Source organism: Peromyscus leucopus, chromosome 1, assembly GCF_004664715.2.
Source record: "Peromyscus leucopus breed LL Stock chromosome 1, UCI_PerLeu_2.1, whole genome shotgun sequence".
Lineage (NCBI taxonomy): Eukaryota > Metazoa > Chordata > Mammalia > Rodentia > Cricetidae > Peromyscus > Peromyscus leucopus.
Window position 1 is genome coordinate 142,856,970 of NC_051063.1, and position 23,998 is coordinate 142,880,967.

The 23,998-nt window shown below is 44.0% G+C and overlaps 1 long non-coding RNA gene across 2 annotated transcripts; it reads left to right on the plus strand.

Moving 5' to 3' along the window:
- Window positions 1-2,696: 2,696 nt before the first annotated feature.
- On the plus strand, window positions 2,697-20,065 carry LOC119086589. Of its 2 annotated transcripts, none has more exons than XR_005089911.1 (2): window positions 2,697-2,876; window positions 18,089-20,065. It is a non-coding gene; the product is annotated as an uncharacterized LOC119086589 (long non-coding RNA). The 2 variants fall into 2 exon arrangements; XR_005089910.1 differs by lacking the exon at window positions 2,697-2,876 and adding an exon at window positions 16,620-17,847.
- Window positions 20,066-23,998: the final 3,933 nt, after the last annotated feature.

A 23,998-nucleotide genomic window follows, 5' to 3' on the forward strand; every position in this document is an offset into this window, starting at 1 on the left:
ATGGATGTGTGTGCATGATCTGTATGTTTGGGTTGGGGGACAACCTTATGGAGTCAGTTCTCTCTGTCTATATTTACTGGGGTTCTGGTGATTGAATTCAGGGCATTTTGTTTACAGAGCAAGCCCTTTACCTGCTCCACTATTTCATGGCCCATCCCAAACAGCGAGGTTCTCCAGGGGAGAATGTGAGAGGGAAGACAACAGTCCAAATAAACAAGCACCATTTTTCCCTCAGAATGTTGTTGTGTTATGCTTTTTCTTGTCTTTATTCTTTTCATTGAAAACAAAGGAAAATATCTCTTTACAAAAATGAGGAAATGCATTGAATGCAAAGGAAAATTTCTTTGAAAGTTTTTTTTTTTTTTTAAATTCACTTCATCCTCAGCCAGGTATGGTGGTACACCCCCTAAATCCTGCACTACTGAGACCGAGGCAGGTAGATCCCTGAATTGGAGGACACCCTGATCTACAGAATAATTTCCAGGACAGCCAGAACTACATGGAGAAACCTTGTCTCAAAAAACCAAAACAAAACCAAAACTAAATTGCCTTCATCCTCATGTGCAGTGTGACGAGGTCTGTTATAGCATTACATGTCTTAGAATTTCCATGTGTGTGGTGTTGTGAACACAGAAGCCAAGGGCTGGGCCATGTCAAGCAAGTGCTCTAATGCTGATCTGGATTTTCAGCATCTTTCAGGAAATGTGTGTGGGAAATATGCCCAGGGATCTTGGGATTATCTTGGTTTTAATTTCTGTATTCCGTGAGGAGAGTAATAAACCTTCTTTTTAATTAAATAGAATGTTTTTCTTTCTTATGAAATAGATGCCTCAGGCATTGCTACTAATGAAGAAACACACAAATAAAACTTGTAGTCATCCAAAGACTGCATTTTTTTTCTACAGGATTTCCCCCAAATAAGTCTTTTCTCTCTTCACCCTCAAATGATATAATTTCTACTGCCTTTCTTCCATTATTTTACATCAGTACCAAGATGGACTCATTATTTACTAGAGAAAACTTTTGTAATATTTTAAACCTTAAATAAAAATCGTGTTTGGACAAAATCTATTTCACCATTTATTTGATATGTATATGATAGAATCCTGGCTCTCTCTCTCTCTCTCTCTCTCTCTCTCTCTCTCTATATATATATATATATATATATATATATATATATATATATATATACACACACACATGATTTTCTAGTTGTTTTACATATCGGCCACAGATTCCCCTGTCCTCCCTCCTCCAACCCCCCAGCCTTCCCCCCTCCCAATCTACCCCCCATTCCCACCTCCTCCAAGGTACAGTCTCCCCTGGGGAGTCAGCCCAGCCTGGTAGATTCAGTTGAGGCAGGTCCAAGCCCCTCCTCCCTGCACCAAGGCTGTGGAAAGTGTCTCAGCATAGGCCCTAGGTTTCACAAAGCCAGCTCATGCACCAAGGACAGGTCCTGGTCCCACTGCCTGGGGACCCCCTAAACAGTTCAAGCTCATCAACTGTCTCGCTTATCCAGAGGGCCTGGTCCAGTTCCATGGGGGATCCTCAGCTATTGCTCCACAGTTCATGTGTTTCCGCTAGTGATTCTTATTTGTTGTTGAGACAATCGGGCTTGGAAATACCTGGGACTTTGTGGAGTCAGGGTGTAGAAAAACAACCAATGTACATGTTCACATACAACAAATAAAACCAGAAACGTGGGTCAACCTGAGGGTGTACACTAAGACAGGGTTGATTTGTGGTTTTACTAATCTTGGAGTTTCTGTGGAGAAAATGGGAAAGAAAGAGAAGGAAGACACTATGTTTAGGGGAAAGACAGCTAGGAAATGGCTCTGTAGTAGCTCTTCCTCTTTCCTCCTTTATTTCCTTTCCTTTTCTTCTTTCCTCCATCCTGTCTGCCTTCCTTTCTTCTTCCAAGAGAGAAGACAGAGAAGATCTACCCATACATATTGGGCTAGACACCAGGACACGTGGGCAGGGCAAGGGTGCTTGAAGAGTAGGACCAGGCAAACAAAAACCAGCTGTGCATGGTGTTGACCTAGAAAAACGGGAGGAACAGAGAAGGTTTCCTGTGAGAAATAATGTAAGGGATGTGTGGAAATGAGTCATGGCCACCAGGAGAAGAAAAACAGCAAAAGGAACCCATGCAGAGGAGCTGAAGGAAGTCCAGGAGGTCTGGAGGGCAGGGTTGGAGGTGGAGCGTTCTCCAACAAGGAGAACCAGTTTGTGCTTCAAGGAAAGAAAAAGAATGAAGCCAGCCCCCGGGAAGCCATGAAGAGCAGAGTGCTGCTCATCCATAGTGGTGGGGTTTTTGCCCTCCTCGCTCGAGGGTTGATCCTCAGCACAGGAAATGGGGAGGCTAGGACAAAGAGAGTGTGCTTGTTCCTAAATATAATGATTAGTTAGAGTGGAAATCATTAAAAACAAAACAAAACAAAAAAAACAAACCCTTTTTGAAATAGCTTTAGAATAGAACCTCAAAGGGCATGTTTAAAATTCAGGAACTAGAGCCGGGCGGTGGTAGCGCACGCCTTTAATCCCAGCACTCGGGAGGCAGAGCCAGGCGGATCTCTGTGAGTTCGAGGCCAGCCTGGGCTACCAAGTGAGCTCCAGGAAAGGCGCAAAGCTACACAGAGAAACCCTGTCTCGAAAAAAACCAAAAAAAAAAAAAAAAAAAAAAAAATTCAGGAACTAAGCTGGAGATGTGGTTCATTTGCCAGAGTTCTTCTGTAGTCTGCACAGAACCCTGAGTTCTGTCCCCAGGGCTGCGAGAGACAGGCATGGGAGCACATTACCTCTAATGTCAGCACTTGGGAGGTGGACGCTGAAGCTGAGGAGTTGAAGGCCATCTTTCGCTACTTAATGAGTTTGAGGTAAGTTCGGGCTACGTGGACCCTGTCTCAATAATTAATTAATTAATTAAGGATTATGTGAACTCTCTGCATCTGTCTCCTCCTTCCTCAACAAGGACCTAAAAATGTGAGAAGGCAGCCAATGAAAGCAGGGCTGCGGACCGTAGAGGCTGCTGTGCAGTGAACTGGCATGCGAGCCGACCCCACAGGCATGCAGGACTTGCTCATCGAGGCACCTTCCCTTCAACTTCAACGCTCATCACTTTGAGATCCCACAGAAAACACTTTCCAGATACCCCCATGCTTTTGTTTTTAGTACTGGGAGTTGAGCCCAGTGCCTTGTGCATGCTAGGCAAGAGTTCTACCACAAAGATCCTATCTCTAGTTCTTGGCCTTAACACTGTAGCACAGGCTGGTCTTGAACTGGCACTCCCTCTGCCCCCCACACCCAAAGGCTGTAATCATGTGCATGTGACACCGTTCCTGGCTTAGACACTTAGCACTTTTAATGTCAGCTCTCAAAAGAAAATCCTTTCTTCCCTTTCTGTTTTCTTTCTTTCTCATTTTTTTTTTTGGTGGTGGTAGTAGGGTAAGTAAAAAAAACATACAAATAAAATACTAAGCAATTTGAGATTCCACACCCCACAGAGTCATTCTTTTGACAATAAGAGGGATTTAAAGATTGAGCTCATATTTCTTCTGCTTGTCTTCCAATTGGCTCAGAATATTAACTTCAAACTCCTATTGTACTGGAGGTAAAAGCCCCACACTTCTTCCTCGTGTGTGTGTGTGTGTGTGTGTGTGTGTGTGTGTGTGTGTGTGTGTACACATTTGACATCTGCATACACACACACACACACACACACACACACACACACACAGCAGAGCTGAAACAAGTCCACAGCAACTGGGTCTCTAGTAGGAAACGTCTATTGGAAAATGCCTCCTCAGTCAGGCTGAGATGTGTCAGGCTGAGGTCTGACTCACTGTCCACAAAGAACACAGTGTGAGCCACACCCTCCTCCCAAAGCATTCTGAATCTTACAGGATCAATTCAACTCCTCACCTTCACACTTTCCTAGGCTTATCTGTTGATGTGATTATCCATGTTCGTTGAACTTCGGTGTATTTATTTATTTATTTATTTATTTATTTTTGGCTTGGCCTAACAGAGGAATGGTTAGGAGAGATACTGAAACATACATACTGTCTTTTTTCAAATGTGTGAATATATTCTCCTACCCCGGCATGATAGCACTGGCCTATAATCCTAACTCTCAGAAGGTAAGGACTGCAGATTCAAGGCCAGCCTGGAATAGGTAGTGGGACCCTTTTGAGGGGGAGGGCAGAGACAGGTGGATCCCTGGAGCTCATTGGCCAGATAGCCTAGCCATCTCTAGGTCCAGTGAAAAGACCCTGTCTCAGAAAAATGTGGGTTGAAGATGACATTTGCCATTGACCCTCAGCCTTCCCATCCATGTGAACACACACCACATGAGTATTTGCATAAAACACACATATTCATTTTTAAAAATGGAAAGAATGAAAAAGAAAAAAAAGCATCTATTCTAAAACTTGATAGGGGGAATCAGTGTAAGATCCAGGGTTCTCACAGAGAATTTCCAATCTTTTCTTTTAGTTTAACCTATTGGTTTTTAATGGTCTATAGCCATTCCACATCTTTTTAATAGCTCAGGAATCCAATCCAAAGCTCAAGGAACAGATGACTTGTGCCAAGTTACGAAGTAGTCATAGCTCAGCTACATGCGTACAGTGTAGTGACAGACACATGCTCTGGATGCGGAATGAGAAGTGCTATATTCCACCGTGTCCTCATGCTTCAGGGAGATATTAGGCCTGAACTTTTGGAGCAATGTTTTCTTCAAGGGAGAATATCATGCTTAGACATCTCAAAGAAGCTTTCAGAGAAGAATTTTAAAACTTTTAAACTTGTATTATTATTTTTTTTAACTTTCACTGATTCTTTGCGGATTTCATTGCATGCATTCCAATCCTACTTCTCTCCTCATTTCCTTACATCTGCCCTTTGCCTTTGTAACCCTTCCCCCAAGTCACAATCAAAAGTAAAACCAAAAATCACCCCCCTCCCCCCAAAAAAATTAGAAAAAAAGAAAAAAAAAGGAATCTTGTTGTGGAAGCTGTAGTGTGGCCTGTTGAGTTACACAGTGTACCCTTTAGTCCGTTCATATTGACTTGCAAGGGTTCATTGCCACAAGTCATTGGTCTGGCTCAGGACCTCTGGTGTCTGCTACACCACTGATAATGGGCTCTCCCTGGGGCTCCTCTTGGATATCGTGTTGTTATCTTGTGTCTAGAGATCCTGCTGTTTTGGATCTGTAGGCTCGTCTCCTTTACATGTGCCAACAGTTCGTTCATAGATTCAGTGGATGTTGAGCCACTCATGGGCCTGGTTCTGGGCCTGGGTGGTACCTGGGTTGGTTAGCCCGCCAGCTTTCCCTCACCGTCACTACCAAAGCAAGCTCTCCAGCACTGCTTTGGCTAGGCTAGTTCTCTTGCAGCTTACAGCAAGGAGTAGGGACAGTTCCCCCGCTCTCAGGTCTTCAGATCCAGGTCCTGCATACATCATCAGGGCCAGCTCTATTGAAACCGATATTATTTTTTTTTTTTACTAAACTATAATACTATATATTTTAATGAGCACAGGCTCTGGATAAAATGAACATTCTTTTATGTATGTTTTAAGAAGCTAATCTGGGTTGGTGAGGTGGCTTATTGGGTAAAGGCATGTGCCATATTTGGTGACTTGAGTTTGAACCCCAGAACTCGCAAGGTAGGACCATTCACACCATCAAGTTGTCCTCTCTCCCCACAGGAGTACCCCAGCTCTCACTGTCCTCCCCTCCCAACAGATAGATGTAAACGGAAGGAGATAATATTCTATGCTGAGGGGCTGTTTTGTTCACAAGGACATTCTACAGGACAGCAAATTTAACTGGACAGCTGTGTTTGGGGACTTTCCTTGTATAGGTCTTGTGATTTTTGGGCAGGGACATCCTGTTTACCTACATACTGACACATTCTCCAGAACTCCTCACGGGGTCTCCTCTGGAGAGTTCCTCAACACAGAATTAAATGGATGCTCCAGTGTAGTTGGGGACATCAGAGGATGTAGAAATACCCAGTTATAGCATCTGTGCCTGGACTATGCTCTGGACCTCTTTTCTGCCTATTTCCTGTTTTAAGATAGAGGAATATTCCATAATGGGACTAGTTAACTTAGAATAGTAACAAAGGCAAGAACCTTCAATAACAAGCCAGACTGAGCATTTACTATACTTGAGAAACTCCAGAGTCTCTAGAGTTTAGAAACTCTAGCTAGAGTCACAGGCAGTTGTGAGCCATCTGATGTGGTTCCTGGGAACCCAACCTGGGTCCTCTGGAAGAGCAGCAAGTACTCTTAACTGATGAGCCATCTCTCCAGCCCTTGAATCTCATTCTTTTTATAATTTTCACAAGTAGCAAAATAGTCTGTTGAGTTTTAAAAACAATGTAAAATGCACACCATTATTAATATATGGACAACAAAATAGGCAGTAGAGCTGGGTACTGTGGCGCAGGCCTCCAACTTCAACGCTTTGGGGAGGAGACAGGGCGTCCTACATGGAGAGGCCCTGTCTCAAGTGACACTGTCGGCAAGGGGACAGCGGCTGCGGGAAGGATCCCCTGCTCTAAGCACTGTTCAGTAACCAATGCAGCAGGCGTGAGGCATATTCCTGTTAGACTCTCTATTTTAAATAAGGAAATTGTGGCTCAGAGGAACAGAGATCAGAAGGGTAGAGCTTAAGTAAAGGATCTGATTCTAGATTTCATGTTCAAGTTCATCAGGCTCGATCAGACAGTATAAAATTATTTTAGAAAAACAGAGATGTTTCCCTAAGCCCTTGTGCATCCAAAGCAAATTTAGAGTATGAGACTTACTTTCTTTCCATTCTTTCTTTTGATCTTCATTTCTTTTTTACCAATCACCCATTCCTTTTTTTTTTTTTTTTTTTTTGTAGATTCTGGTCTCACTCCATGGAACTCACCATGTTGCTCAGGTTGACCTCAAACTTGCAGGAATCCTCCCATCTCAGTCTCCTAAGTGTTGGGATTACAGGCCTATGTCACCTTGCCCAGCCTCACAACACTTTACAAGCCATATACCAGGAAACATCATGGAGACACCAGTGGGGCAAGGGGGATGAACAAGAGAGAACCGGTTCATTCCAGTTCCCTCTATTCTCCTTCACAGAGGAAGGACATGGGCTGGACAGTTTGGAAACCTGGCTGTTGCTGTCCTTTTAGTAGAGTTACGTCTCCTGTCAGGTTCTGTTTGTCTATAATTCTGAGTCAGAATTCTGAGCTCTACTGGCAGATTTTAGTCTTATAGTTTCTCAAAAATATTCGGATCTAAATAGGGCCTTAGTCTTGTGTTTTAGTGATCGGGAGAGGATTCTGACAGTGACTGCTGCCTTGCGGCCTTTACCCCGCCTAAGCTATTGGGTTTCATTGTTTACTCTTAGTTAAAAAAAATTCCATATGTTCTGACCTCGTGACACTTAAACCCTGCTCACGCAGCTAAAACAAGAAGACTGGTTATTTGATATCATGACGCCACATCAGCTGGTACACACTGGAACAGCTCAGTCCCACTGGCACATTAACACTGCAGAGAGAGCCATGGATTATTAATTAGGAATGCACAGGAGAGAATTTGTCTTTTCTTTGCTAATTTCCAATACAAATCTAATCCCGAGAAGCTATAGTTACTGTGTATTTATTTTTCACTGTTAGCATCTTTTGTTATATCATCATGTAATAACTGCCCAAAGAAATTTAAAAGGAAATCACCACATGGATTGCTTACTATGGCTCTCTTCCCGCCTTCCTGCAGAGATGTCTGAGGAGAGAAAAGGCAGCAGTGTTACTCAGGCCCTGAGGGTGAGGAGTCTGCTCACATGAGGGAATGCCAGTCAACCTGTGTGCTAGCAGAGCAGGCTTTGGCAGGCCACCAGAGAGAGGGTATTTCACAACTCAGGCCCTGCCCTGGAGGATTCCGAGCCAAGAAGCTACAAGTAAGAACCAGGGCTGAGAGTATAAGAAGGAAGTTTATTTCATGGACCAAAACCTCGAAGGAGGAAGCAATTTCGCTTGACTTCCATTCCCAGTTCGGGTTTCCTTTTATTTATTTATTTTTTTAGCTGCCTTGTACTTTGATTTTTCCTCATCAGACTTCATCAGAACATTTAATTATCCTGTATTTGCTGTTTCCGAGTGCACTGCTGTACAAATTTATCCCTATGGGTTGTGCTGGCTACTTGGTGGGAGAAGGTTATTAGGTAATAAGATACTAAATGACTAACGTTTATTGAGCACTTACTTATACCAAGTCTTTTGCTAGGATCTTCATGGGACTTCTTAGGTAATGCTTGGGATCCTAGTATTTGGGTGCTAATACCAAGCCTAATCAGAGCTGAGAAAACCTAATGTGGAAAGGTTTGTAGTTCTCCAGAGGTCACAGAGTAAGCAGGTCTCAAAGCTGAAGGAGAAGCCCTGTGGCCAATCAAGTCACTCTCTTAAGTGATCCTGTATTCCTCCAAATGCAGGCTGCTCTTGTCTCAGTGTGTTGCAGGGCAGAGGTGTGTGTGTGTGTGTGTGTGCTGTATCGGCAGGATCTGGTTCTTTACCTTTTGGAAATGCCTGCTGTGTTACTGTGTTTCTTTAAGCCATCCAAAAGGGCACCAGATCAGAAGGCAGTTTGACAATCCAATGCCTAAGTGAACACACTATGAACATATGATCCAGCAGTCACACTCTCGTCCTTTACGACGACAACGTTGAAAACTTACACTTCCAGGAAATCTTTGTGCTCAAATGATTTACAGTAGCTATCATGGTTTAAGTCTGAAATGTCTCCCACAGGCTCATCACCCAGCTAGTGGTACAATCTGGGGTGGGGGGAAGGGACCTTTAAGAGGTGGGGTCTAACTGGTAGAAGTAGGTCACTAAAGGGTGGACTTAGAAAGTTTTACCCACCCTCAGCCCCCACACCCCTGCTTCCTGCCCCACTGCAGTGGGAATACCCTCCAGCACCAGATCTCAAAGCTTGGGCTGAACCATCACAGCGGCCCCCCCTCACCACAGGGACTGAAGGCTCTGAAACTCTGAACCAGACTAAATCTTGTCTCCAAGGAGTTTCTGTCACGTATTTGCCACAGTGACGAGAGAGGTAACTGCACCACGATGTTCTCCTTAATTGCTGGAACCCAGACCCAACCAAAGTGGGTTCAAGCAGGTGAGCGGACAGACTGCGTCAGTCCAGACAGAGGGATGTTCATCAATAAAAAGAAATGAGCCTTCAAGCCATGGGTAGACACAGAGTAAATTTAAAGGCACGGTGCCAAGTGAAAGAAGCCGACCAGAAAAGGCTGCACAGCGTACAACTCCCACACAAAAAGAGAGCAACTGTCATGATGAGAAAAACATCAGTTATCTCCACGGGTTGGGGGGAAAGACAGGTAAACAGGCAGAGAACACAGGGGACTGGGAAGGATGGAACAACTCTGTATGTTGCAGTAATGACACATATGTGTCATTGCAGCCTTGTGAAAAACCCAGAGATCCTACCACACCAACAGTGAGCCCAAATGTAAGTATAGGAATTTCTCACTTTGGGTAGTGGTGCACACCTTTAATCTCAGCACTTGGGAGGCAGAGGCAGGCAGATCTCTGTGAGCTTGAAGTCAGCCTGATTTACAAAGTGAGTTCCGGGACAGGCAGGGCTACACAGAGAAAACCTGTCTTGAAAATTTTTTTTTCTCAACAACAATATGTAATGCCACACAGAAAATATTTGAAATATACTTTCTAACACTTTAGGACTTTGAATTTAGATAATTTGTAAATGTTGTGTGTATAGTACACACTACTTACATATGGAAAAATGAACTTACATGAAAAAAGAATTAAGATTACACTGAATTATGATAATGTATATTTTCCAATAACTAGTTTGAAATAATATTTAAATTTTGTGACACACACATATGTCATGATGTTGTCATTATAAAAATGTATTATACCAAAGAGAAATATACATATTAAGAGAAGCTGGGAGGGGATATATGCGACCTCTCTATACTTCCCATTCAAGCTTTCTACCTACTTAAAACTGTACACATGCACACACACACACACACACACACACACACACACACACACACACACAAACACACACTGGGATGAAGCCTACGGGCCTAAGGTCTCAAACATGCTAACTATACACATTCAGTTCTCATTAATTTTTTGAAATATAGCATTGGTAAGCATGGGATGAGGAGGGGTGAAGAGGTAGGACCAGCAGAATATTTTCTTTTCCTTTTTTACTTTTCTGTGTTTCTACTGCTTATTCAAAACAAATTAGTTTTGAAAAGTAAGTATCTCTATTACATATTCATAGTACACTAAAAATATTAAAGCCATGTGGCTGGGGGTGTGGTTCAGTGGTAGAATACATGTTCAGCATGTGTAAGGTCCTGAGTTCAATATACAGAACCCAAACAAAACAAAGCAAACCACTACAAAAGGAAGAACCCCCAACTTGGGGGATGACCCTGAGGCTGTACTCTCATGTGGGACCTATTTTTAATGGTGAACTCCTGGTGTCCGGTGGTCCTGTTACATTAGGAACACCTTGCTGAGGAATGGCCCGCTTGGTTAGGAAGCGGAGGGCCTGCTCAAATAGGTCAGGTTGTTTTATTTCCATCTCCATGCTGTCTCTCCCTACCCTACACAGCATCACATGTTTCCCTTTGTTCCTCCCTCTGATGTGCCAGCTCTGGATGTCTAGTTTGCATCCAGAGGTCACCGAGTTGAGACAGTGCTTGAGAAGAGGAGCAGACCGGCAGGACACAAAGCAGGGGAGAGGGGCAAAGTGCAGAGGAAGAGAGGAAGAGAGGAGGGAGAGACGATGAAAACAATTGGGATGGATCAAGCGGGAAGCTTGTCCAGCTTCCGGTGAAAAGCCAGGTCTTGGTAAACGGGTCTTGAAAAAGAAAGGTTGCCATCAGGTTTTCCAGCAAAGGACAGAGCTGGAATTTTGCCCGATCTTCTCCATGTCAACCTTGGAAGGAACATTGCACAAAGAGACCAGTTCCTATCAGCCACCATTTTCTGCTTCCCCATCTTACCAGGTCTGGTAGACACATTAATCATTCAGGGTGTCCATCTGCGTTCCTGTCATCTGGGCTGCTCCCTATGGTCAGAAAAGCAGCTGACAGGCAAATGCCAGACACTTGGCTGCTTGGGTCGTGAGTGGTGACTGGAAAGAGGAGTTACTTCTCTTTGCGTACATTTTAATGTTCTCTGAATGCAATTTACTCTCACAGAATGCAACACTTAATGCTCAGAAAGAATGGAGCAAAGTCAATTCCATTTGGCTTTCTTGCTGAACTAATACAGCAGAAGTTTTAAATATTATTGGGCAATATTCACACACACACACACACATACACACACACAAATTTGATTCAATTGATAGTTATTTGAACACTTTGGTTTTCACCTAATCAATTAATGGATATTTGGTTTTAAATACAGAACTTCAGAGTTAGCATGACCTGAGTTCCTCCTGGGCCCCAGCACTTCTCAGCTTCATAATAAGCTGCCACCAAACCTTCAACACAAGAGTATTTGAAAGGCATGTATCCAAACCATAGCCAGAGTACAACTGTGAACTTTGATATATGAGGACGTTTACTAAGATTTGGAGTACTAATATCAATGTGAATTTTTGTTTAGGATATATGGAACTTCCCAGACAGTTCCCCACAAAATTGAATTATTGGTTCAATGTGACATTCTTAAAGAACCAGCAGTGCTGGGCTCTTTCCAGACGATGTAAACATTTGCAGGTACTGGAGGCTGGAGGCGGCCAGCTTCAGCATTCCTTCAGCATTTGAGTCTATGAATGATGCCGACATCTGTCTTTGAAAGCGCACCTAGAAAGTTTTGGTCCCATTTCTAGAAGTGAATCACTGATATCAGAGAGTAAATAATATATTCCAACTCGCTGCATTCCCCCTCAGATTTTAAGACACATCTTTGGGTCAGCATAGCATGTGAAGTTTGTGTGTATATGTGTGTATGGTACATGTGTGTGGTATGTGCAGAGGCTAATGTGTGTATATGTGTGTAAGGTACATGTGTGTAGCATGTGCATGTCATGAGGAGGCTAAAGGATGGTCTTGGGTGTTCTGCTCTGTTACTCCCCTCCTTATCCTTTTGACTTAGGGTTTCTCACTGAACCTGGAGCTAGGCCAGCAAGTGCCAGTGTCCTCACTGTAGCTAACTTCTTTGTTTTTCAAATGCTTTGGGACTCAGTACTTCCACTTCACAGAGGAAGATAATGCCATCTAGGGAGGGTCCACCTCCACTGTTTTTACTGTAACTGTCATGAGCAGCAGCAATAACTATACTTGCTTTGCTTTTGGAAAATGTGACTTCAAGAATCTTTGAATAAATTTATAAATTCAAAGCTACCAACATTCTCATGCTAGAGAATTAATTGTGTACTCAAGGTTATAGAGAAGTTCTTATGAAGTATATGAGTTAGCCTTATCAGGCCTTCGGATAAAGGAGAAGACCTATATTTGATTGGTGACTGGAAGACTAATGTTTTTAAATTTTGAACATCTATACTTTTTTTTTTTGATACAAGGTCTCATTGTGTAGCTCTGGCCCTGAGCTCACTGTTTAGACCAGGATGACTTTGAACTCACAGAGATCCACCTGCCTATTCCTCCCAAGTGCTGGGATTAAAGGTGTGTGCTACAGTGCCCAGCGAACATTCTTAGCAACTATAGACAGGTGCTGGCAAGATGGTTCAGTGGATTAAGAGGCCAGTGACTAAGCTTAACAAGTTGTTTGATCCTTGGAAACCTACATGGTGTAAGGAGAGAAACAACACCCACAAATTGTCCTCTGACCTACACATGCTTATTGTGACTGTGTACATGTGTGTACACACACACACACACACACTCTCTCTCACACACACACACATAAATAAATAAATGTAATAAAAATACTGTGGGCATCCAGAAAAAAGTGTCAACAATTATGTGCATATATTTCAGGGTCAACACAGGGTTACTTCAGTTCTTTAGTCAATCAAAGCAGTTTATAATATTGTTAACAACACTTTTCAGATTAAAACAGCCTTAATTTATGTGATAGGAGAAGTGTGATAATAAGAGTATACCGGGGGGCTGGAGAGATTGCTTGGCAGTTTGTTCTTGAAGAGGACCTGAGTTTGGTTCCCTGTACCCATATGGCAGCTCACAACCACCTGTATTCTAGTTCCAGGGGATCTGATGCCCTCTTTTGGCCTCTATGGGCACCCGTACACATGTACCACATACACATTACACACAGGCAATGAAGCAAATATTTTTATATGGCTATCAAATTAACTGGATGTGGTGGTACATACCTTTAATCTTGGTACTCAGCTGGTGGAGGCAGGAAGACCAGGAGTTCAAGGCCAGATTCAGCTGTTACAGTGAGTTTGAAACTAGCCAGGGGAGACCCTATCCTAAGCAACATAGCAAAACAAAACAAAAACATAAATGAATGATGACAAGATCCTGGATCCTGAGGTACGACAGTATTGTTTTCCATATGCACAACCACCATACTGTGTGTTAACCCCAGAAGCAATTGGATTGCAAGAGTTATGAGCACAAATGATAGGGGACTTGGAAACTTCCCTAAGTCCAGAAGTCACCCTTAACTAGTATGTGATAACGTAAGATGATAGCCACTGATGACAAAGGGAATCTTCTTACTTGAATCCAGTATTCCCAGGTGTGGTCCTCAGTGGCCATGTTCTCACACTCAATATTTAAACACATCCAGTTCACTCAAGGGGATTAAAAATAAGGACACTGCCTCTGAGAAAGAAAAGATGAGTGGAAATGTGGCTGGCTCACTGAACAAAGCCTGCACGAACCTTTGGCTCGATTAGTTTTATTTGTTGAGGTTGATATGAGCATCCTGTGGAAGATGCGGTGACTCTCCTCTGTGCACTTAGAGCACAGTGAGCTTCCGGGGACGTGCCACTGCATATGGCGCCTCTTGGAACCAAAGGGCTGCAGCCCCTTTATGCTTCATGGACCTGTATCAATCTTTCTGCCCAGCATCTCCACATCTCCTCCCTACCTACTCACATATGCACTGTCATCATGGGAGAGATGGAAGTTTATTCTGCATAAACAATTTGTCCGTTGGCTGCTCTCTGAGTCTGCCAACCAGGTTGCCAATTCCAATGTCGACACCTGTCCATTTGGAACAGGAACGAAAACAGCCACTCATTTCCTAGACACCATCAAACACCCTGTCTGCGAACAACAGCTCTCCCTTAACTGCAATATGGACAAGACATGAATGGGTCACGCAGACAGATAATTGCTGATCAGATCCTCCAAGTCTCACAATGTCCTTGAAATTGAAACTTTCATATCCCCTTGGTACACTGCAGTTTGGGGAGAGCCACCCTTTTAGGACTGTGTCGTGAGCAGCTGAGACTTCGTCTTTGCTATAGAATGGAGCGACATTACCAAACCTTGCTAATGAGAGGATAAAGCTAATGGGTATTTTCAGGTGGCTTTCGAAAATGACGTTCTCCTTGTGGAGATAGCAAGAAAAATGATGTCCAACCACATTACAGTTGGGTTCTGGAAAATATGCATGCTTTCACATAGGATCAAGGATATCTCTACTCTCTCTCTCTCTCTCTCTCTCTCTCTCTCTCTCTCTCTCTCTCTCTCTCTCTCTCTCTGTGTGTGTGTGTGTGTGTGTGTGTTCGAACATTTGGGATTGTGAGGTCTCTTTGGTACTTCACCTTGCACTATGTTCTTTGTCTTACAGAGCACTGTCCTGGTCTTTGTAATGGGACTTCCTCATGAATCTTAGGTGGCAAATATTTTAGTCACTGTTGCCAATGACTTGCAGATGACATGTCACCACTCAAGTGAACTTTCAGAGCAGCCTGGGCTCTGCCTTTGGGAGCTCCTGCCTGGCAGAGGCTGGGGACTAATGTGGGTTTAATGTTGTTATGAGCCAGGCAGCTGAGCCGGGTAACAATACGAGTCTGTTGGACATGTCTTCTGGGTTGTCACGTTCAATTTGCACATGACCTCCTGGCCAAAAAATGGGAAAGAAGTGGTAGAATGTGGAACTGAAAGCTCATATTATTGCTTTGACAGCTTCACTCATCTAGAAGTAATGCAAAATGCAATTTATATTTATACACTCTGACCTCCTGCCCAGAGAGGGAAAGTATCTAATGATGGGCCGAGGTAGTGGAGGAAGAAACAGATCTCAATACAGCTGGAATTTGTCTACGTTTCTGCTCTTCAACCATTCAATTACAGTCAAGAGACAAATGAAGCAGAGACGGTATGCCGGGGAGGCAGTGACACAATTATTTTATAGTGACTGGCTTCTGGCTTTGAGTCTTGGCAAAGGAGGCTACAATACGCCTTATTTCACTGGAGACAGATAATCTGCTTGCTCCCACTGGACAAAGGCCCTCTGCTTGTAGGTGTGTCATTATGCCCATCAGAGAGGAGAGGGGACACCAGCCAGTCAGTGACACTCTGGGTATGCACTTGGAAGTTCTTGAGAGGGGCTGACACGTTAATCCTATTAACCAAGATAAATCAAGTCAGGCCTGGTGGTAACTGGGGCATTATTCACTTTTGAGTGGAAATAGGCAGAAGGCAGAAAGCATCATTTTTCTTTTGTGCATCAGGAAATTTACTGGCTTTTACGTGTCCCCAAATAGCTTCATTTTTGAATAGACTCCACCAGCCGACTGGGACAATGAAGTTATCATTGTCCAAATCTTCAGATACGACCTGAGTACCCCGACCAGTGCTTTAAATGAACCGTGGTTTCTGTAAAAGTTGGCCTCCTGGGGCAGGGGAGAGAATTCTGGCTTTTCCTAAGGATGGAAAGGGACAGAAGTGGTCACCTTCACAAAGCTGGAGTGCTGGCCAAAGAATGTCAAACTACCACTTTTGGTCTGCATCAAGAGCGTTGCTAGAGACCCATAGATCAAACTTGAGATGTAAACACAGAACTGAGTGCTGTAAGGGCTTTCCTCACATTGCTATTTTCTTTTTCTTCTTTGGGGGATTAAAAAGCCTCTCATGCTTAAGTTTTCCTAGATAGCACGCTTTCCCCTGCTGTAGCTCCCCATTGTGATTTCTGATGTTGAATGCTCAAATGTCTTTTTTTTTTTTTTCAAATTGAGCACAATGGACTCTCTGTGGAGAAATATTGTAGAACTCTTACTCTCAACAGACTCCTTTTGGCTTCTCTGTCTTATCAGTTTAGGACACAGAGTTTCCCCGTCTTCTAGAAGGAAATCATCTGCAGAGGTCAGCTGGTCAATTTCTCAGGTTTCCTGGATTTTGACAATATTGATTTTAACTTAGTAACTTCTCAGAGTTAGAAGAAGGTAGTGGGTGGTGTGTATGAAGTCAGAGAGGTACAGGGAATCAGATGTGGATGTGGGGGACAGTGTTTATCTCCTTGGGGACATCCAAGAGAGATGCACTTATGCACATCTTACGTACGGGAGAACAAGGGAATCTGTGGCTGATATGTAAAATTAAATTTAATAAATAAATTTAAAAAAATTTAATAAATAAATTAAAAAAAAGAGTTGTGCTTATGTACACTGTGTGTGACAAGGTGTAAGGGCTAGCCAGAGAGCCAGGTGGGCTGTTTCCCTGGATGAGAACTGTGTCACCCCCTCCCTTTTGGAACTTGGAAAAAAAAGTTCTAGGACTGAAGTGAGGATCTAGACGTGGGGAGACCTGTGACATTCTCTCCCATTATGGCTAGTATCTCTTTTACTCCAAAGATAAAATAATAAGGTAGTTTCAGAAACTCTTTGTAGTTCCGCTCCCCTTTCCCAGTCTGAGCTACCCTCACTGACCTGAACTTCCAGGTCTCCCCCACCCCCAACCAGGTGATATCCCACCTCGCCACTCCCTAAACTCAGCAAGTGTTGAAGACACATACACCATGTCTGAGAGACTGGCATCCACCAACACCCCTACTTAGAGTAGTCTAGAGTGACTTGGGGTTGGCCAGGTAAGAAGTGGCTTGGTTTCCTAAATACATCAGATTAGTGGTGGCCAGGCCACTGTGAATCCAGAAGACAGCCCCAGGGTCACACCAAGTATCTTGTATGTGCCAGCTGGGCATGCAAGCTTTCAGGCTGGACACTTCCCAAGCAGGTGAGACTTAGAGCACTTGACCACATTCTTTTCAGGCACCCAATGAGCCAGAAAACCAGTGCCTGGGTCTTGCTGTTTTGTTCCCAGGGATATGGAAATAATTTTAGGGCAGTTTCGCTAGCTGAGGAAATAGATGAACCAGTTTGGTAACTAACCCAGGTGAAAGCTCCTGGGATTTTTGACCTAGGAGTCATCTTAACATCTTGCTTTCCTTCCTTCCCTGCCCCACACTGTTTCTCTTCCACAAGCCCATTCCGTCCAAAGAGGAGAAAAGGGTCCTTTATCTGAGGACTGCTTCTCAACAGAAGGAAGTCTGCAGCCTCACAGGTGCAGAACTTTCTTACAACAGAGCTCCTAGGGATGCTAGTCCCCTACCTGAGGCCTCTTAGAGTGCTTGGGGCTGTGGAGCCGCTATTTCTCTGTAGCCAGCCCCGCAGGAGTTAAACCCCCAGACAGACAAAAGCGAGGCCGCGGCGGCTGTCAGCCGCAAATAGAACCGCTGCCCTCTGGACTTTAACTCCCGACAGAAAGGGCATTTTATTACAGGCTATGACAAGTTGCAGGGAGACCGCGGAGAACTCAATAAGAAGGAGCGGCGAGAGGAATCAAAAACCCTCGGAATGTTTGGAAGACTGAGCGAAGATGGCTCCAAATGATAGGTGTGAGCAGAACTCGAGGTCGCGGCTGCGGGCTGGGCGGGGTGGGAGCCGCAAGGCGACACTACCCGCTGCCGGGGAACAGAACGCATCCCGGACCTTTGATGGCCCTGCAGCAAATGCTCAGAGTCCATGGCCTGCCGCAGCACCCTCTCAGTAGCCCTGGCTGGAGCTGATTCCCCCAGAAAAACGTGGCCCTACCCCTCTCCCCAAATTTGCAACTTTGTGTGTTTTTCATTCGCAGGCGGGAATGGACGCTTCGCTCTCCGGAGCTGGTTTCTTCCTGGTCGTCTGTGAGAAGCCGTCTTCCTACAATCAGCCTTTTGCAAACTTCTCCTAGACTTCATTCGAGTTATTTTCCCCCCTCCTTCCTCCGAGTTCCCCTCTTCTCACGAAGTTAGCACAAGAGGGGGGAAAAAGACACCAAGGAAGAGGCATTTTCTGCTTTTTTCTTCTGGGTTTGCTGCTTAGTAAAGTGGCATCAGTCTTAGCTGCCCAGGGTCTTTCGGGGAAGTGATGTCTCAGAGCGGGGAGCCTGTCCTTCTCCCCCTTCCCAGCAGTTCTGTAGGAGCTTTTAATAACCTATCTCCCATGAAAAGACAGAGCTAGCGGGCGTAGAAACTGTCCAGACCTGTAGAACTTGCTCTGCCCTAAAGTGCACTGTGGAGTGAGCCCCCCCCTCGCCCCAACATAAGCACCCCAACTGGATGTGGACCTTGTAGGATTCAGGTTGGCTTGAGGATGCCAGCTCAGTTGGAGAGCGCTGGAGAAGGCTCAAGGGACTTCTGAGGAACCTTGTAATACAAAGAGTGATATATGTTTATCCCAACTTCATTTTCAGAATCCCTGCCAAGAAAGGCAGAGTTGGTAGTTGTCAAAGCTGGCAGTGCCCTTCCCACCTCCAACTCATTTGCTTGAAGGGTTCAGCTCTACCCAACCCCCAAATTAGAAAGATTTTTGACACTAATACTCAGGGCACTGTGCGAACCATTAAAAAGAAACTGCAGTCCTCCTTCCCCTTCCTTAAAAAAAAAGTTTATGCAAGTAAAACGTGAGCAATCTTGTCTAATTCCAAAATCAAGGCAGAGAGAGAGATATGTTGCAAATTCATAGCTTATGGCTCAAATGTTTCCCCGCTTCCTGTGTCCTGCTTGATAACAAAACAAAACATAACTGAGGCTTCTGGGTTCTTGTTTAATTGGAGAAATTGTAAGAATCCAAGGTTTTAAAAGTTTATGGTTTCAAAGAGATCAGATCTCGGACACATTTTGCCAGGTCACCTCCCCTGAGCAACAAAACAGTGCCTTTTAACTTTGTTTTCTCAACTCCACCCAACTTTTATGATTTTTTTTCTTCTTCTCAGAACTTCCTGTTTTTTCTTTCTGTCAAAGTGTTTCTGATTTTGGTAAATACTAATTATCCGTTCTCTCCCTGGAACTCTGTTACATTTCTCTAACCACTTGTATCAGAGTACAAACAGATTTCCATCTCCAGTGTCTGACAAAAGTCGAAGAAAGTTCACGTGGTTAGAACTGAGCCCGAAACAATGCCCTGGGTATCCATTGTGTGCCGAATCACAGCTGCAAAAATGGATATTAAAATTAAATTGCCACAAAAAACAAAGAGGGCTGGGGAAAACACACCACAGAAGAGAACTTTTCCTAACAAGGAAGTTGTAAGATGAATGTAATGGGTGCTGTTTCTTCTTCTGTCATGATATACAACCAGCAATAACTGGACCATGAAGAGAAAACTCCATTTCTCTTCCCTTGTTTTATTTAGTTAGAAATCCTTCAGAACTAAACAAATGTAGAATGCTTGTTCTTCAAAAGGCTATCTGCTTACTACTGATGGGCAAGGCTTTGTAAAAGGGTGTGTTTCTTCTCATTGATTAAGTAGCATATGAAATAATTTAAAAACCCTGTCCAAAATAATTTCTTCAACATTTTGGTTTTGAAATGGCTGGGAGAGGGTCATTGTAAACGAAATGACCCTCCTTGGCATGGTCTGTGTAAATGTGTACCCTTAAATATCTTTGAGGATAATAGGGGCCACAGAGCAATGCGAGCCAGGTTGGGGATTGTACTCCCCGACCGACCGACCTTGTGTATGTCTGGGAAAAGTAAAGGTGCAGCTCAATCTTCATATTTCTTCTTCTCTATTTCAACATGGAACCTTATTTCAATTTATACTCCAGAATAAAACTCGAGTGTACTTTAAAGTTCTTTGATTTTTCATTTTCTTCACTCTGTCCTTGTACGATGGATGCACTATGTCCTCTCTCTTCCTGGAAAGGGCAAACTGTTTAAAGAAAGAAGCATACATCTTAAGATTTCCCCCAGATCCTTCTAGAAAGAAAAGGAATAGGTGGTGGGGTTGTGTGTGTGGGGGAGTCAAAGTCAGTGGAAACTGTTGACAGCTGTGCCTCTGAAACAAGCAGTACCACCATGAAGAAAGGAACTTTCAGAAAGTCAAAGTAGGACCCAACATTGTAAGTGAAATGGCGCTGACTGAGATGGTCTTACTGTGGGAAGAAGATGAGCAGAAATAGCCATTGGGAAATGTACGATGGAAGCAAGAAAGTGGGGGTAAATTTGTGAATTTAAATCAATGAGAATGGGAAAAGTCCCAGGATCCCCCTTTGCAAACTTTTCAAGCACCTTGCTGAAGTCCTGAAAAAATGGCCAGCAAAGGAACACTAGTTGCTCTAGGAAAGCTTTAGGCTGTTTCACTTCCCTTGGTAAAAGAGTTGGGGGCCATTTGTTGTTGCAGTTTTCCTGCCTTCTCTCAAGTGGCTACCCTCACTGCTGTCTATCTTCCTTAGCAAACGACATCGTGGAAGAAACATGGCATGTGAATTATTAAAAAGGAGCTGGTTGACTTTTAACCCTGGGTGCATTGCTCAGACCCCATTACCTGTGCATTTATCTGGGAATGAGTTATAAGAATTACAGGGTATGGAAGCCACAAAGAGGAGAGGAGAAAACAGAGGGAAGAGGCTGTAAAAATTCCAGGGAAAGAAGGGTGTATATCTTCCATTTTCCGACACTCAAATAGAAGAGTAATATGTTTCAGAAAACTAACTGTTCCTTTAAGAAGAGGGTGTGTGTCAATTTCTATGTTTAAGGGAAAGAGATGAATTCAAAGAAAGTTCAGCCTCTTCACTGTGACTCCCAGTGTCTTCAGACAGAGTTTCTTAGTATTTTAAAACTCTGTTTACTTAAACAAATCTTAACTTTATAAACAAAAACCATATCAAGGGCTCTTCGTACCTTTTTTTTCCATTTCAGATACAAAGTATTTCATAAAGTAGATCATTCTACTTTCATTCAGTTACAGGTGCTTCTCAAATGGTGAGAAACATTGTTTGTGTACTATAAAGCATGATCCATAGACATTTCCTAACTCAGAAGTTTGCCAAACTGGAGAATTCAGAAAGTATTTAATTTGCACAACTGATAAAATGATAAAAATCAGCAGAAATCATTCAGGCTTTCAGGCAAAAGTTTGTGTGTGTGTGTGTGTGTGTGTGTGTGTGTGTGTGTGTGTGTGTGTGCTGTATACTAATTGAGCAACCATTATCCTGTGGGGTTGTGTTTCTGGGCAGCTGCTGATGGAACCAAATAGGAAAGGATTCATCAAATATCTAAGATGTTCTTTCAAAATTAACAAGAAAGGGATGTACTGTAAGCTAATAATAAGAACTACTAATAACAACTATCACCATTACTGTTTAGTCCTTTGGGTACCAATTTGTATATCCTGTTGCCAAGGCGAAGGTAATAATTGAATCTACCCTAAATCTGAGTGATGGAGTAGTCAGAAATGACTCCATCTGACAGAAGAGCCAGGAGGCAAGTGATGGATACTATTGTCCAGACGTGACCCTCCATTAACACTACCTATCAGCATCTGGATCCTGTCACTGGTCCCCATCCTAGAGCCAAGAGGACTGCCTGGCACAATCCAAGCACTTCCAGGGTTTTTATGCTGTACTGAACCCCTCATCAACCGAATAGGTGAAGAGACTAACCTAAACCCTGTTCCCTCCATCTCCATCTGCCTTATTGCCCCTCTCCAGACCCATTGTTCGGCAGGTGCTGGCAATTTACTCCTTATCTTGCCTGTTTATGAGGGATTTTTAAAATTAATAACAAAGGGAGAAGTGGTATTAATATTAATTAACACCATAAAATGGAACAGTTTTGGGATTTCACCCAGTGAATCCTCTCGGTCTCTAATTGGAGCTTTGGAGAAAGGGGAGGAGGAGGAGAGGGGAAGGGGAGGGAGGGAAATGTGTGTGTGGGGGAGATACAGATGACCTACTGGGTGACAGGCACAGGTTGGAAGGGTGACATTTTATTGTAAGCTTCCCAATGAAAGGAAGAAAAGGAAGGGACCAGTCAATTTAATGCAGGGACCAAGAGTGCAAGAGTGTTGCTAAGAGACAGAGATGCTGGTGAAGTTCTATCACAAGCCCCACTCTGACCTTATGCAAATAGAGGCGGCCAACTCTTTGTGGAACGGCTGAAAATTCCACCCCCTGTGTCACCAATACCTGGCATCGAGCCTTTCATTCAAATGTTCTCTAAAAACACACACAGAGGATGTGACAAAGTGCGACACATTTAGGGGCTTTAACACACACGCACAACTCACAAGGATATGAGGGATAGTAATAACAGTAATATTTTTAAAAACGGGGCGGTGGTGGTGGTGGTGGTGGTGTCTATAGCAGATCATCCTGAGGAATTGTCACCCACCCCTACCTTCTGTCACCGTCATTTTCCTTTAGCTGTACGGTAACCTGAAGATTCAGAAATCGCCCTCTCTTTGCAGAAATAGAAGCCTATTAAGACACTGCAGTGGTGTTCAAAGTGCTGCCGTTAATTCACACCCGGAGGAGTGTGAGAAGGGATGGTGTGAGGGTGGGTGGATAGAATGAGGAAGCTTGGTGCATACTAGAGCAATCACAGTTTACCCCACCCCCACCCCCAACCAAAAAAGAAAAAGAAGAAGAGAAAAAAAACTTTCCTTCCATTCAATTTGCCCACTCTGTAGGATGGTTTTAAAAGAAAGAAAGTTGGGGGAATGAGTGTTGTAGGAAGTTGAATATTCTTAGAGTTCACAGGGAAGGCTGACAGGATACATCCCAATGAGTTGACAACACTGGGTACCAGGGGTAGGAGGGTCTTGGTCTTCTTCACAAAGGGAGGGACGTGGGGGGGTTGCCTTTAGGGGTTTATCTATTTGCCTTTGTTCAGAGCTCTCCAGCAGAGGGGTATACTCTGCCACCTGGTCCTGGGTGCCAGAAGGTGAGCTATAGATTGGAGCTGACACTTGGGCTCCATGGAGCAGCCCTTGAAAGGCGGAAGAGCGAATCCTAACCTGGCTGCAGGCTCTGGGTTCCCCACTTTCTGCCTCACTTTCCTTCTTGGGCGGCCTCATTTCCAGTGTGTCTCCACTCCGTTTCCCGCTAAGTTTACTATTGGCCTTCCCCTAGGTTGGAGCATAGGAAGCCATTCACCAGCCCAATGCAGCTCCTAAGATACCCCTCTCCCCCAGGGTATCAACCCGGAAAAGTTGAACACCCCACAGAAAAATAGGTTATATCCACGATTTTTCGGGAAGGTGGTTCCCTTGGAGTCACAGACAAGATAAGATGGCAGTTTTGGAATCTTGAGGACCTTGGGGGCTGGCAGGACGGGGACATGATTTGAGGAAGGCAGGGCTTTCTCAGTAGCCACACACCTGCCCTTGCACAGCCCCCAGGGACTACCAAGGACTGTGGCAGTTAGAACCCGAGCCAACCTGGAAAGCTTCTGGCTTGTTCCTCACGTAACTTCCTACACAGCAGAAGAACAGAATCATTTCCTCGAAGTGAGGGCAAAGCCCAGCACACACAACTTGGAAAACTCAATTTAGCCAGCCTACTTTTTTACATTCCACTTCCTCCCTCTCTTTTGATTTCAATATTGATAACAAACCCACTGCTTCGCATCTTTATGATAATAGTTGCAAATGAGTACGACCCCCCCACCCCCATCCCCCCCTGCCTTCCTTGGGAGCATTTCAAGCGTTCAGTGGCAAGTAACTTCTCAGGGTAACTTCTCCCTGCGATCCTCCCCCTCCCCTTTTAATGGTGGGACTTTTC